Source organism: Orycteropus afer, unplaced genomic scaffold (genome assembly GCF_000298275.1).
Source record: "Orycteropus afer afer isolate SDZICR_OR568_19922 unplaced genomic scaffold, OryAfe1.0 scaffold00412, whole genome shotgun sequence".
In the NCBI taxonomy this organism is placed as follows: Eukaryota; Metazoa; Chordata; class Mammalia; order Tubulidentata; family Orycteropodidae; genus Orycteropus; species Orycteropus afer.
Window position 1 is genome coordinate 2876340 of NW_006921999.1, and position 10225 is coordinate 2886564.

Below are 10225 nucleotides of genomic sequence, written 5' to 3' on the forward strand. Positions count from 1 at the left end.
TTGAACCACCAGCCTTCTGGTTAGCAGTCAAGTGCCTTAGGCACTATGCTACCAGAGCTCCTCTATCTATCTATCTATCTATATCTATCTATCTATCTATCTATCTATCTATCTATATGTTGAAGGCTTCTTCTCATTCACGCAGCTATAAATCACTGCCATTTAGTAGGATACAACTCAGAACGACCCCTCCTTGGGTTTCCAAGGTGGTATCACTATGGAAGTAGATTGCCCCATCCTCCTTCTGAGGAGTGGCTGATGGGTTTGAACTGCCTGCCTTCTGGATAGCAGTCAAATACCTTAGGCACTATGTCATACAGCTATAAGAACTAACAAATACAAGATCAACAGGCAATATAGCAGACTACTGTTTTTGGAAGCTGACAATTAAAGATAAGCAGGTAAATGGCAGGTTTTTTTTTTTTTTTTTTTTTTCCACAGGCTGCAAAGGCAAAAATCCCAATATCAGCAGGAAACATGGCAGGCCACTGTTTCAAGTCTAGATGAATGTGAATCAGATGTAAGATCTCAAGAAAAAAGCCAGAGTCCTTCCCAGATCTTTTTCATATATTTTGGAAACAAACCTTCAGTCTCCTGAAGGAAATTCACTTTCAAATGATTGATTGATCATTGCAGTTCTAATCATGGAGGTGATTGCATTATATCAAGTCTTATCAGGGGGTGTAACTCCATCAAAATTGCTACACCACTTAGAATTATGGCCCAGCCACGCTAAAACACAACTCTATCATACATGTCAACAAATGAAAACAAATATAAAGAAAATATAAAATGAAAAATATCCTCACTATTAGATCAATAAGCAAAATCGTGATAAACAGAGAAAACATTGGGGCTGTCAAGGATTTCATTTTACATGGATCTGCAATCAATGTCCATGCAAGTAAAACTAAAAAAAAAAAAAAAAAAATGGCATATTACATTGGACAAATCTACTATAAAAACCGTCTTTCAAGTGTTCAAAAGCAAAGTTGTCACTTTGAATACTAAAGTGTGTGTTATCCAAACAATGGTATTTCCAATTGTATCATATGCACTTGAGTTATGGTGTTGGCAAAAAAAAAAAAAAATTGAACATACCATGAACTGCCAGTAGAATGAACAAATCTGTTCTGGAAGATGTAGAGCCAGAAAGCTCCTTGGAGGAGAGGATGGTAAGATTTCATTTCATGCACTTTAACATATTGTCAGGATGGTCCAGTCCTTGGAGAAAGACATCAAGCTTAGTAAAGTAGTGAGTCAGTAAAAAAGAAGAAAACCATAAGTTAGATGGGTTCACACAGTGTTTGCAACATTGAGCTCAAACATAGCAACAGGCAGGGTTTCATTCTGTTGTACATAGGGTCACTATGAATTAGAGCTGACTCTATAGAACCTTACAACAATAACATATGCATGTGAGAGCATGGCAATGAATAAAGAAGACCTAAAAAAATTGATTCATCTGAATTGTGGTGTTGGTGAGGAATATTGAATGTATCATGAACTGCTAAAAGAAACAGCACATCTGTTTTGGAAGAATTAGAACAGGAATGCTCCTTAGAAGCTACAATGGCCTGACTTTGTCTCTAATACTTTGGTCACATTCTCACAAGGAGGCAATCTTGGAGGCTATCTCACTTGGTAAAGTAGATGGTCAGCCAACAAGGGGAATCCCTTCAACATGGTGGATTGACAGACGTGCTTCAACAATTGGCTTAAGTATGACAATGATTCTTGAGGATGACATAGGAAAAGGGAGTGTTTCATTCTGTTGTACATACTGTCATTATGGTTGGAACCAATTCAACAGTGCCTAATAATGACAACATGATAAAAAAATAAGGGAAAAGAGTATAATAAAGCAATAAGCTAATAAAGGCAAACATTGTTATAAACATAAAGTAAAAATATCAATGGTGATTCTTACTAATACTAATGGATCAAACATAGTGATTTGAAAAGAAAAAAAAAAACCTTCATTAATTCTAGTTATAAGAATAATCTTGTAAAAGGAGATAAATCATTTGTCTTCTAATTCCCATACAGCATAAATGATGTGATATAGAATATTTGCAACCCACACAATGACAAAAGTTAGAAAATAAGAGTTCAAAAAGGTCAAAGAATTCCATAATGGAAGTGTATAGTCTTGATCTGGAAATCTTGCAAATGTAAGCTGTCTGCTCAGATGTTGGTTTCTTCTTGTCCTTGGGTCCAGTTGTTTTCTTCCATGGTTGCTTGTCCTTGGTAAGTGCAGCACTTGAATTTTAGTTTCAGTTCTTCAGTGGGTTTCCAAGTCCAAATAGGTTTGTCCTTTTTTTTTCATTGAGACAAAATAATCTAAATTTTAATGCCTTTACATTTAGTATCACAAGTATTAGTAAGAAGAACTAAATAAAACCCTTTCCATTTGTACTCGAAATCATTTTTTGATGACTTTTCCAATATACATAGTCTCCAGGGTCAGTGTTAAGATAATTATATACGAGAAGTTCTAGGTTATTAAAGCCTTCTCTATATAGAGGACTAGGAGCTCTGGTAGCATAGTGCCTAAGGCATTTGACTGCTAACCAGAAGGCTGGTGGTTCAAACCCACCAGCCACTCCTCAGAAGGAAGGTTGGGCAATCCTACTTCCGCAGTGATACTGCCTTGGAAACCCAAGGAGGGGTCGCTATGAGTCGGGGCAGACTCGACGGCAAATAACAACAACAACAACAACATACGGAGGACTTGTGTGCGCCTGTCCCAAGCCAGTACCATGGACCACTAAGAGAACTAACAAATCTGTCCTGGAGGAAGTGCAGTCAGAAAGCTCCTTGGAAGGGAAAGTGGCTAGACTTCATCTCACCTAGTTTGGGCATGTTGTCAGAAGGGACCATTCCCTGAGGAAGGATGTCATGCTTGATAAGGTGGAGGGTTGACTAACGAAGGGAAGGCCCACAGCAAGATGGGTTGACACAGTGGCTGCACTTATGAGCTCAAGTATATCAGGGATCATTGAGCTGGCATGGGACTGGGTGGTGTTTGGTTTAGTTGTGCATAAGGTTGCTATGAGTTGGAGATGACTCGATGGCACCTAACAACAATGACAACAAAGGCTTCTTTAAATTGACTATGATATTTCCAATAATCTTCAATTAGAGATTTGCAATATTATAACAAATCAAATTAGGAAATATGTGGTTCATCCTGAGTAATATGAGAGATAGACGTTGGCCTCCCTGTAGGAATTTCATAAGGAGAAAACTAAGGAGAACAAAATGGTGTAGATCTTAAGTTTTATGTACACTTTTGTGCCAATTAAGCTTGATATCCCCCACAACCATGGTCACCAGACTGCAGAATCAGTGACTCACTCTCTCAAGGTGCTTCTTGTTGTTGTTGTTATGTGCCGTCGAGTCGGACCTGACTCATAATGACCCCTTCTTGGGTTTCTGAGGCGGTGTCACTATGGAAGTAGATTGTGCAACCTTCTTTCCAAGGAGTGGCTGGTGGGTTTGAACCACCAGCCTTCTGGTTAGCCGTCAAGCACTAAGCCTTAGACAAGGTGCTTAGTTGTGGCTAAAAGTTATCCTAATTTTGCACCCTGTTCACTTTATACTGCATATGGTAATTTTTATAGCACATACAAATATGTCTGCCAAACCTATGTATGGTCTGGTTTGGCTATCCATTCCTGATCTTCTTGCTTGTCATCCATAGAATAGTATTGCTATAACTGATAATGCAGTATTATATATGCAATAGTACTTACCTTTATTGCCTGTACCTCTTGTAAACCTCTCCGTGTCTTCTTTTTCCTTAGTGATATCGTACCATTCACACACTTTTGTTATATTCCTTTTGCCTTCACCCATATCAACATTTGTCTCTTAACTATCCATTGATTTTCCCTTCTTTTTCCTTCCCTCCTATCCCTGGTAACCTACAAAGAACATATCCCTCCTTATGTAAACCTTACCCTGATTTCTTATAATAAGAGACTCATACAATATTTGTCCTTCTGTAATTGACTTATTTCACTCAGCATAATGTGCTCCAAGTTCATTCACTTAGGCTATTCACTGATTCTTCATCATAATGTATGTACCATAGTTTGGCCATCCATTCATCAGTTGATGGGTACTTATGTTGTTCCTATCTCTTTGCTATTGTAAATGGTGCTGAGATGAACATGGATATGCATATATGTATTTGTGTCCCAGATCTCATCTCTTTAGGATATATTCCTAGTGGTAGTGTTGCTGGATCAAATTGTATTTCTATTTCCAACTTTTTAAGGAAGTGTCATACAGTTCTCTGTAGTGGTTATGACATTTTACCTTCCCAACAGCAATGTATGAGAGTTCCACTTTCTCCACACCTTCACCAGCATTTGTTGTTTTCTCTCTTGACCTTTGCTATTTTGGCCAGGGTGAGATGATAGCTCACTGTTGTTTTGATTTGCATCTCTCTAATGACTAAAGGGGAGCTCTGGTAGCGTAGTGGCTAAGGCACTTGACTGCTAACCAGAAGGCTGGCGGTTCAAACCCACCAGCCACTCCTTGGAAGGATTGTTGGGCAATCCTACTTCCGTAGTGATACTGCCTCGGAAACCCAAGGAGGGGTTGCTATGAGTCAGGGCTGACTCGACGGCACATAACAACAACAACAATGACTAAAGAGGAGCTTTGGTAGTTTAGTGCCTAAGGCACTTGACTGCTAACCAGAAAGCTGGTGGCAAACCCAGTAGCCACTTCTCAGAAGGAAGGTTGGACAATCTACTTCCACTGTGATATTGCCTCAGAAACCCAAGCAGGGGTTGCTATGAGTCAGGTCTGACACCAGCACACATAATACCACCACCAACAATGATTAAGAGGGATCTCTGGTGGCATAGTGCCTAAGGCATTTGACTGCTAACCAAAAGACTGGTGGTTCAAACCCACCAGCTACTCCTTGGAAGGAAGGTTGGGCAATCTACTTCTATAGTGATACCACCTTAGAGACCCAAGGAGGGGTCACTGTGAATCAGATCTGATTCGACAGCAGTGAGGTTATTATTATTATTTTTTTTAATAACTAAAGATCATGAATATTTCTTCAGGGGTTTGATGGCTGCCTGAATATCTTCTTTGGTAAAGTATCTTGCTTGCTGAATGTGAAGAGGACTTGAAGCACTTACTGATAAAGATTAAAGACTATAGTCTTTAGTACAGATTACACTTTAACATAAAAAAAAAAAAAAAAAATCCTCACATCTGGACCAGTAAACAACATCATGATAAATGGTAAAAAGACTTAAGTTGGCAAAGATTTCATTTTACTTGTATTTGCAACATCATGGAAGCTGCAGTCAAGAAATCAGATGTTATATTACACTAGGCAAATTTGCTGCAAAAGTCTTTAAAGTGTTAAAGAGCAAAGATCTCACTTTGAAGACAATAATCACCTAATCCAAGCCATAGTATTTTCAATTGCTTCATATGCATATGAAAGCTGGACAAAGTATAAGGAAGATGGAAGAATCGATGTCTTTAAATTGTGGTGTTGACAAAGAATACTGAAAATACCAGGCCCAAGAGAAGCTTTCTGGTGGTATAGTGGATAAGGCATTTGGCTGTTAACCAGAAAGTTACTGGTTCAAACCCACCAGTGGTTCTACTTTCATAAAGATTTATAGCCTTGGAAAAAATTGACTCGATGCCAGTGAATTTGGTTTTAGCCCAAAGAATGAACAAATCTATTCTGGAAGAAGTGAAGCCAAAATGCTTATTAGAAACAAAAATGGCCAGACTTCATCTCTTTTAGTTTGGTCATGTGGTCGGAAGGGATCAGTCCATGGAAAAGGGTATCATGCTTGGTAAAGTGGAGGGTTAGAGAAAACAGAGAAGACCCTTAACAAGAAAGATCGACTCAGTTGCTTCTATGATAGGCTCAAGTATAGCAAGTACTATGAGGATGGCTCAGGACGAGGCAGTGTTTTGTTCTTTTATAAACAGGGTCATTCTCAGTCAGAATCAGCTCAAAACACCAAAGAACAACAAGATATTGCCTGGAAATAAGGGGAGTTGAGATAGAGAAGCATTATATGAGGCAAAAGGAAGGCATAGAGCTTGGGTGGTTAACAGAGAGAATGACAACTCTAGAGGTGGCAGGAAGAGCAGAGGAGACAAAAGGTGGTGCTGAAGTATTAGAAATGAAAACAAAAAGCAAAAACACTTTGGTCAGTCACTCTTGAAACAATATTTTTCAAACTTATAACTTCACTTTTCTGAATGCTAGTAGATGATTTAAAATAAAAATTAAAATAGTAATTCCATTGTGTTTGCTTACTTTAGAACATTTTGCTCTAATTTACTGTATAACTCAAACTCACAGCCACAAAGTTGGATTCAACTCATAGCAACTCCTCCTTGGGTTTCCAAGGCAATACCACTATGGAAGTCAGTTGCCCCATCTTCCTTCCAAGGAATGGCTGGTGGGTTTGAACCACCAGTCTTCTGGTTAGCAGTCAAATGCCCTAGGCACTACTCCACCAGAGCTCTTAATAGAAAAGATAACTTGGAAAAGTCATAGAACCATGAAGTGGCCACATAGCTTGTTTTTGTTGTTGTTATGTGCCGTCGAGTCAGACCCGACTCATAGTGACCACTCCTTGGGTTTCTGAGGCAGTATCACTATGGAAGTAGATTGCCCCATCTTCCTTCCAAGGAGTGGGTGGTGGGTTTGAACCACCAGTCTTCTGGTTAGCAGTCAAGTGCCTTAGGCACTACACTACCAGAGCTCCTATATAGCTTGTAGGCTATCATTAGTTCAATTTAGCAACCTGTTTAAATAGAAGCAAAGGGCAGGCCCATAATGCTTGCTCATATAATTTGCATTAATTCCTGAAGGACATTCTCTGCTTTTGGATTTGTTGTTTCTCATTTCTGTTAGACTGAACACATGCACAAACCAGATAAGAGAATTTCTTTTGCTTATAGTCTTGGAACAATATCATTATAATATTATCAAACAGTAATATAATATTATCAAACAGTATAATTAATATCGCATACAAGTAAAATCTTACTAAAGATAAATCAAACACAGTTGCAGCAATATAATGACAGAGAATTTCCAGAAATGCAAGTGGGATTCAGAAGAGGAGGTGGAACAAGGGCTATCAGTGCTGATGCCAGATGGATCTTCCCTCAAAGAAAAGAATACCAGAAAGATGTTTACTTGTGGTTTATTTCCTCTGCAAAAGCATTTAATTGTGTGGATCAAAACAAATTATGGATAACATTGAGAAGGATGGGAATTCCAGAACACTTAATTGGATCATAACACATAATTGGATTAATTAATCATAAGGAAACTGTACATAGACAAGTCAGCTGTCGTACAAACAGAACAAGGGGACACTGCATGGTTTACAATCAAGAAGGGAGTTTGTCAGGACTGTATGTTTCTACCATACTTATTCAGTTTCTATGTTAAGCAAATAATCCAAGAAGGTGGACTATATGAAGAAGAACATGGCATCAGGATTGGAGGAAGAATTATTAACAACCTACAATACACTGATGAAACAATTTTGCTTGCTGAGTGTGAGGATGACTTGAAGCACTTACTGATAAGCATTGAAGTATACAGTCTGCAGTATGGATTACACCTCAATATAAAGAAAACCAAAATCCTCACAACTGGACCAATAAGCAGCATCATGATAAATGGAGAAAAGATTGAAGTTATCAAAGACTTCATATTACTTGTTTCTACAATTAACACCAATGGAAGCAGCAGTCAAGATATCAGATGATGTATATAACACTGGACAAATCAGTTGAAAAAGTGTTGAAGAGCAAAGATGTATCCTTGAGGACTAAGGTATGCCTGACACAAGTCATGGCATTTTCAATCTCATATACATGTGAGAGCTGGACAATGAATAAGGAAGACTGAAGAAGAATCGATGCTTTTGAATGTGGTGCTGGAGAAGAATGCTGGAAGTGCTATGGACTGCTAAAAGAACTAACACATCTGTCCTGCAAGAAGTACAGGTAGAATACTCCTTGGAAGCTAGAATGGCCAGACTTCATCTGACCTACTTTGGTCATGTTTTAAGAAGAGACCATTCTCCAGAGAAGGATATCATGCTTGGTAAAGTGGAAGGTCAATGAAAGAGGGGAAGGCCTTCAACAAGATGGATTGACACAGTGGCTGCAACAATGGTCTCAGGTATAGCTGGGATCATGGAGCTGGCACAGGACTGGGGAGTGTTTCGTTCTGCTGTACATAGGGTCTCTATGAGTCGGAGATGACTCAATGGCACCTAACAACAACAACAACAAGAACAGCAACAACATAGTCTTAGAACTAAAAGAATATGATAATCTGTTGTCTACAAAATGTCACACTTTAAACCCAAGCTTTCAAGCAGAAAACATCAACCCAAACTTGCAAGTGGAATACCTTAAAGACAATGTCTTCTAATGCTGTTTTGGTAGAAGTAATTTGAAGTTCACAATTAGCAAACTGACTCTCATTTCAATTTTCTCAGGGTCACAGCAATCCTTACAGGGAAACAATACGTGATTTCCAAGTATTTTGCTATTTCAGTAGTATGCCTAATAAAGCAGGAGCATTTGCATGTATTCAGTGGACAATTTATTGTACTAGCCCACTCACTGACTGAATTATCTTCACACAGGCATCTGTAATACTTGGTCCACTGATGGGATCCCCAAGAGCTTTTAAGTACGCAGTCTGTGACCAAAAGTTTTGTGACTTAATGTGACCCTAAATTCCTTGAAAGCAGAATTATCTTCTGTGACTAATCCAAGACCAAGAAGTGGAATTACTCCTGATAGAAAACAAAACAGAGGAAAAAGGAAAATAAATCCATACATGATAAAAATGAAATCCTGTCAAATAACAATGAAAGTTAGGCAATAATAATACTGAAAAGTTTCATACACAACAAGTAGAGGCTCCACCACCAAGAGGTACACACCTCGGTGGCTCTCAAAGGTTGTGGGAAAAGGAGAATCCAAACAATTCATCTGGATCTAAAATCCAATTTACCAGGGCTCTGTGAGGTGCCAGAGAGAGTTTTCAACTGGATCCAACTTCTGACACTAAAATTTCCATAGTAAATAAACTACAAGTCCATTTAAGGTAAAAACAAAGACTTTTATTAATGGCAACAAGGCATTTTGCAAAACAGTGAAGAGAGAGTTAAAAATTCCACACATTGTAAAGACAATGTGTTCCTGAGTACTCAGAATTACAAAAGTTGGTAAGGTTAAAAACCATAAACAGAGGTTTCATTTGGGATATTTTCTGATTGGATAACATTAGCAAAGCTGAAGGTCACAGGATCATCGTTGACCATCTTTCACAGGAGTTAGCCTTATTTGCAGTAAGTGGGTGTCAGGTAACAAGATATGGCTGACTTACAAATTTCTTAGAATGAATTTAAAATTACATATTTTCTAAGTAGAAAGCATATGTATACATTAAAAAAAAGATATAAAAAAAACTTACGGAGTATCTAACAATATAACTTAACCACTAAAATGATACACTTAAAACTATGTTGAAATACCTATTAATACTAACTATATCACTTCACATCGGCCATTTCTAAACAAAAAATTGAATTTAAATAACTAGAGTGAGGCATGCAAAACTACATTCTCCTGTTAAGAAAGTCTTGCATCTAAGATATAAAGGAAACTTGTTTTTGCAAAAATGGCAAGCTGTACTTTATAACAAAAAGGAGACACATAGAGCAAGAAAAGATCTCAATTAGACCTTTGTCAAGAATCTTTAGTCATTAAGGACTTAGTTTTAAAATGTTCTTCCTCGATAGTAAATTTAAATAAATAAATAAATAATTTACAAAGAAAACTACAACAGACTACTTCAAGAAACCATGAGATCTACATAAATGGAAGAAATAACATACCATGCTCATGGATAGGAAGATTAATCATTGTGAAAATGTCAATTCTACCCAAAGCAATCTATTCATTCAATGCAATTCCAATCCAGATCCCATCAACATTTTTTAAGGATATGGAAAAACCAATTGGCATCATGCCTAAGGCATTTGACTGCTGACCAGAAGGCTGGTGGTTTAAACCCACCAGCCACTCTTTGGAAGGGAGATTGGGCAATCTACTGTAGTGATACCACCTCAGAAACCTATGGAGAGGTAACTATCAGTAGGATCTGATTCCATGACAATGA

At 38.0% G+C, this 10225-nt stretch overlaps 1 pseudogene; it reads left to right on the plus strand.

The window, feature by feature from the left end:
• The first annotated feature begins 6119 nt into the window (after positions 1-6119).
• The window catches only part of LOC103208120, a 14052-nt pseudogene continuing 9946 nt past the window's right edge, over positions 6120-10225 (plus strand).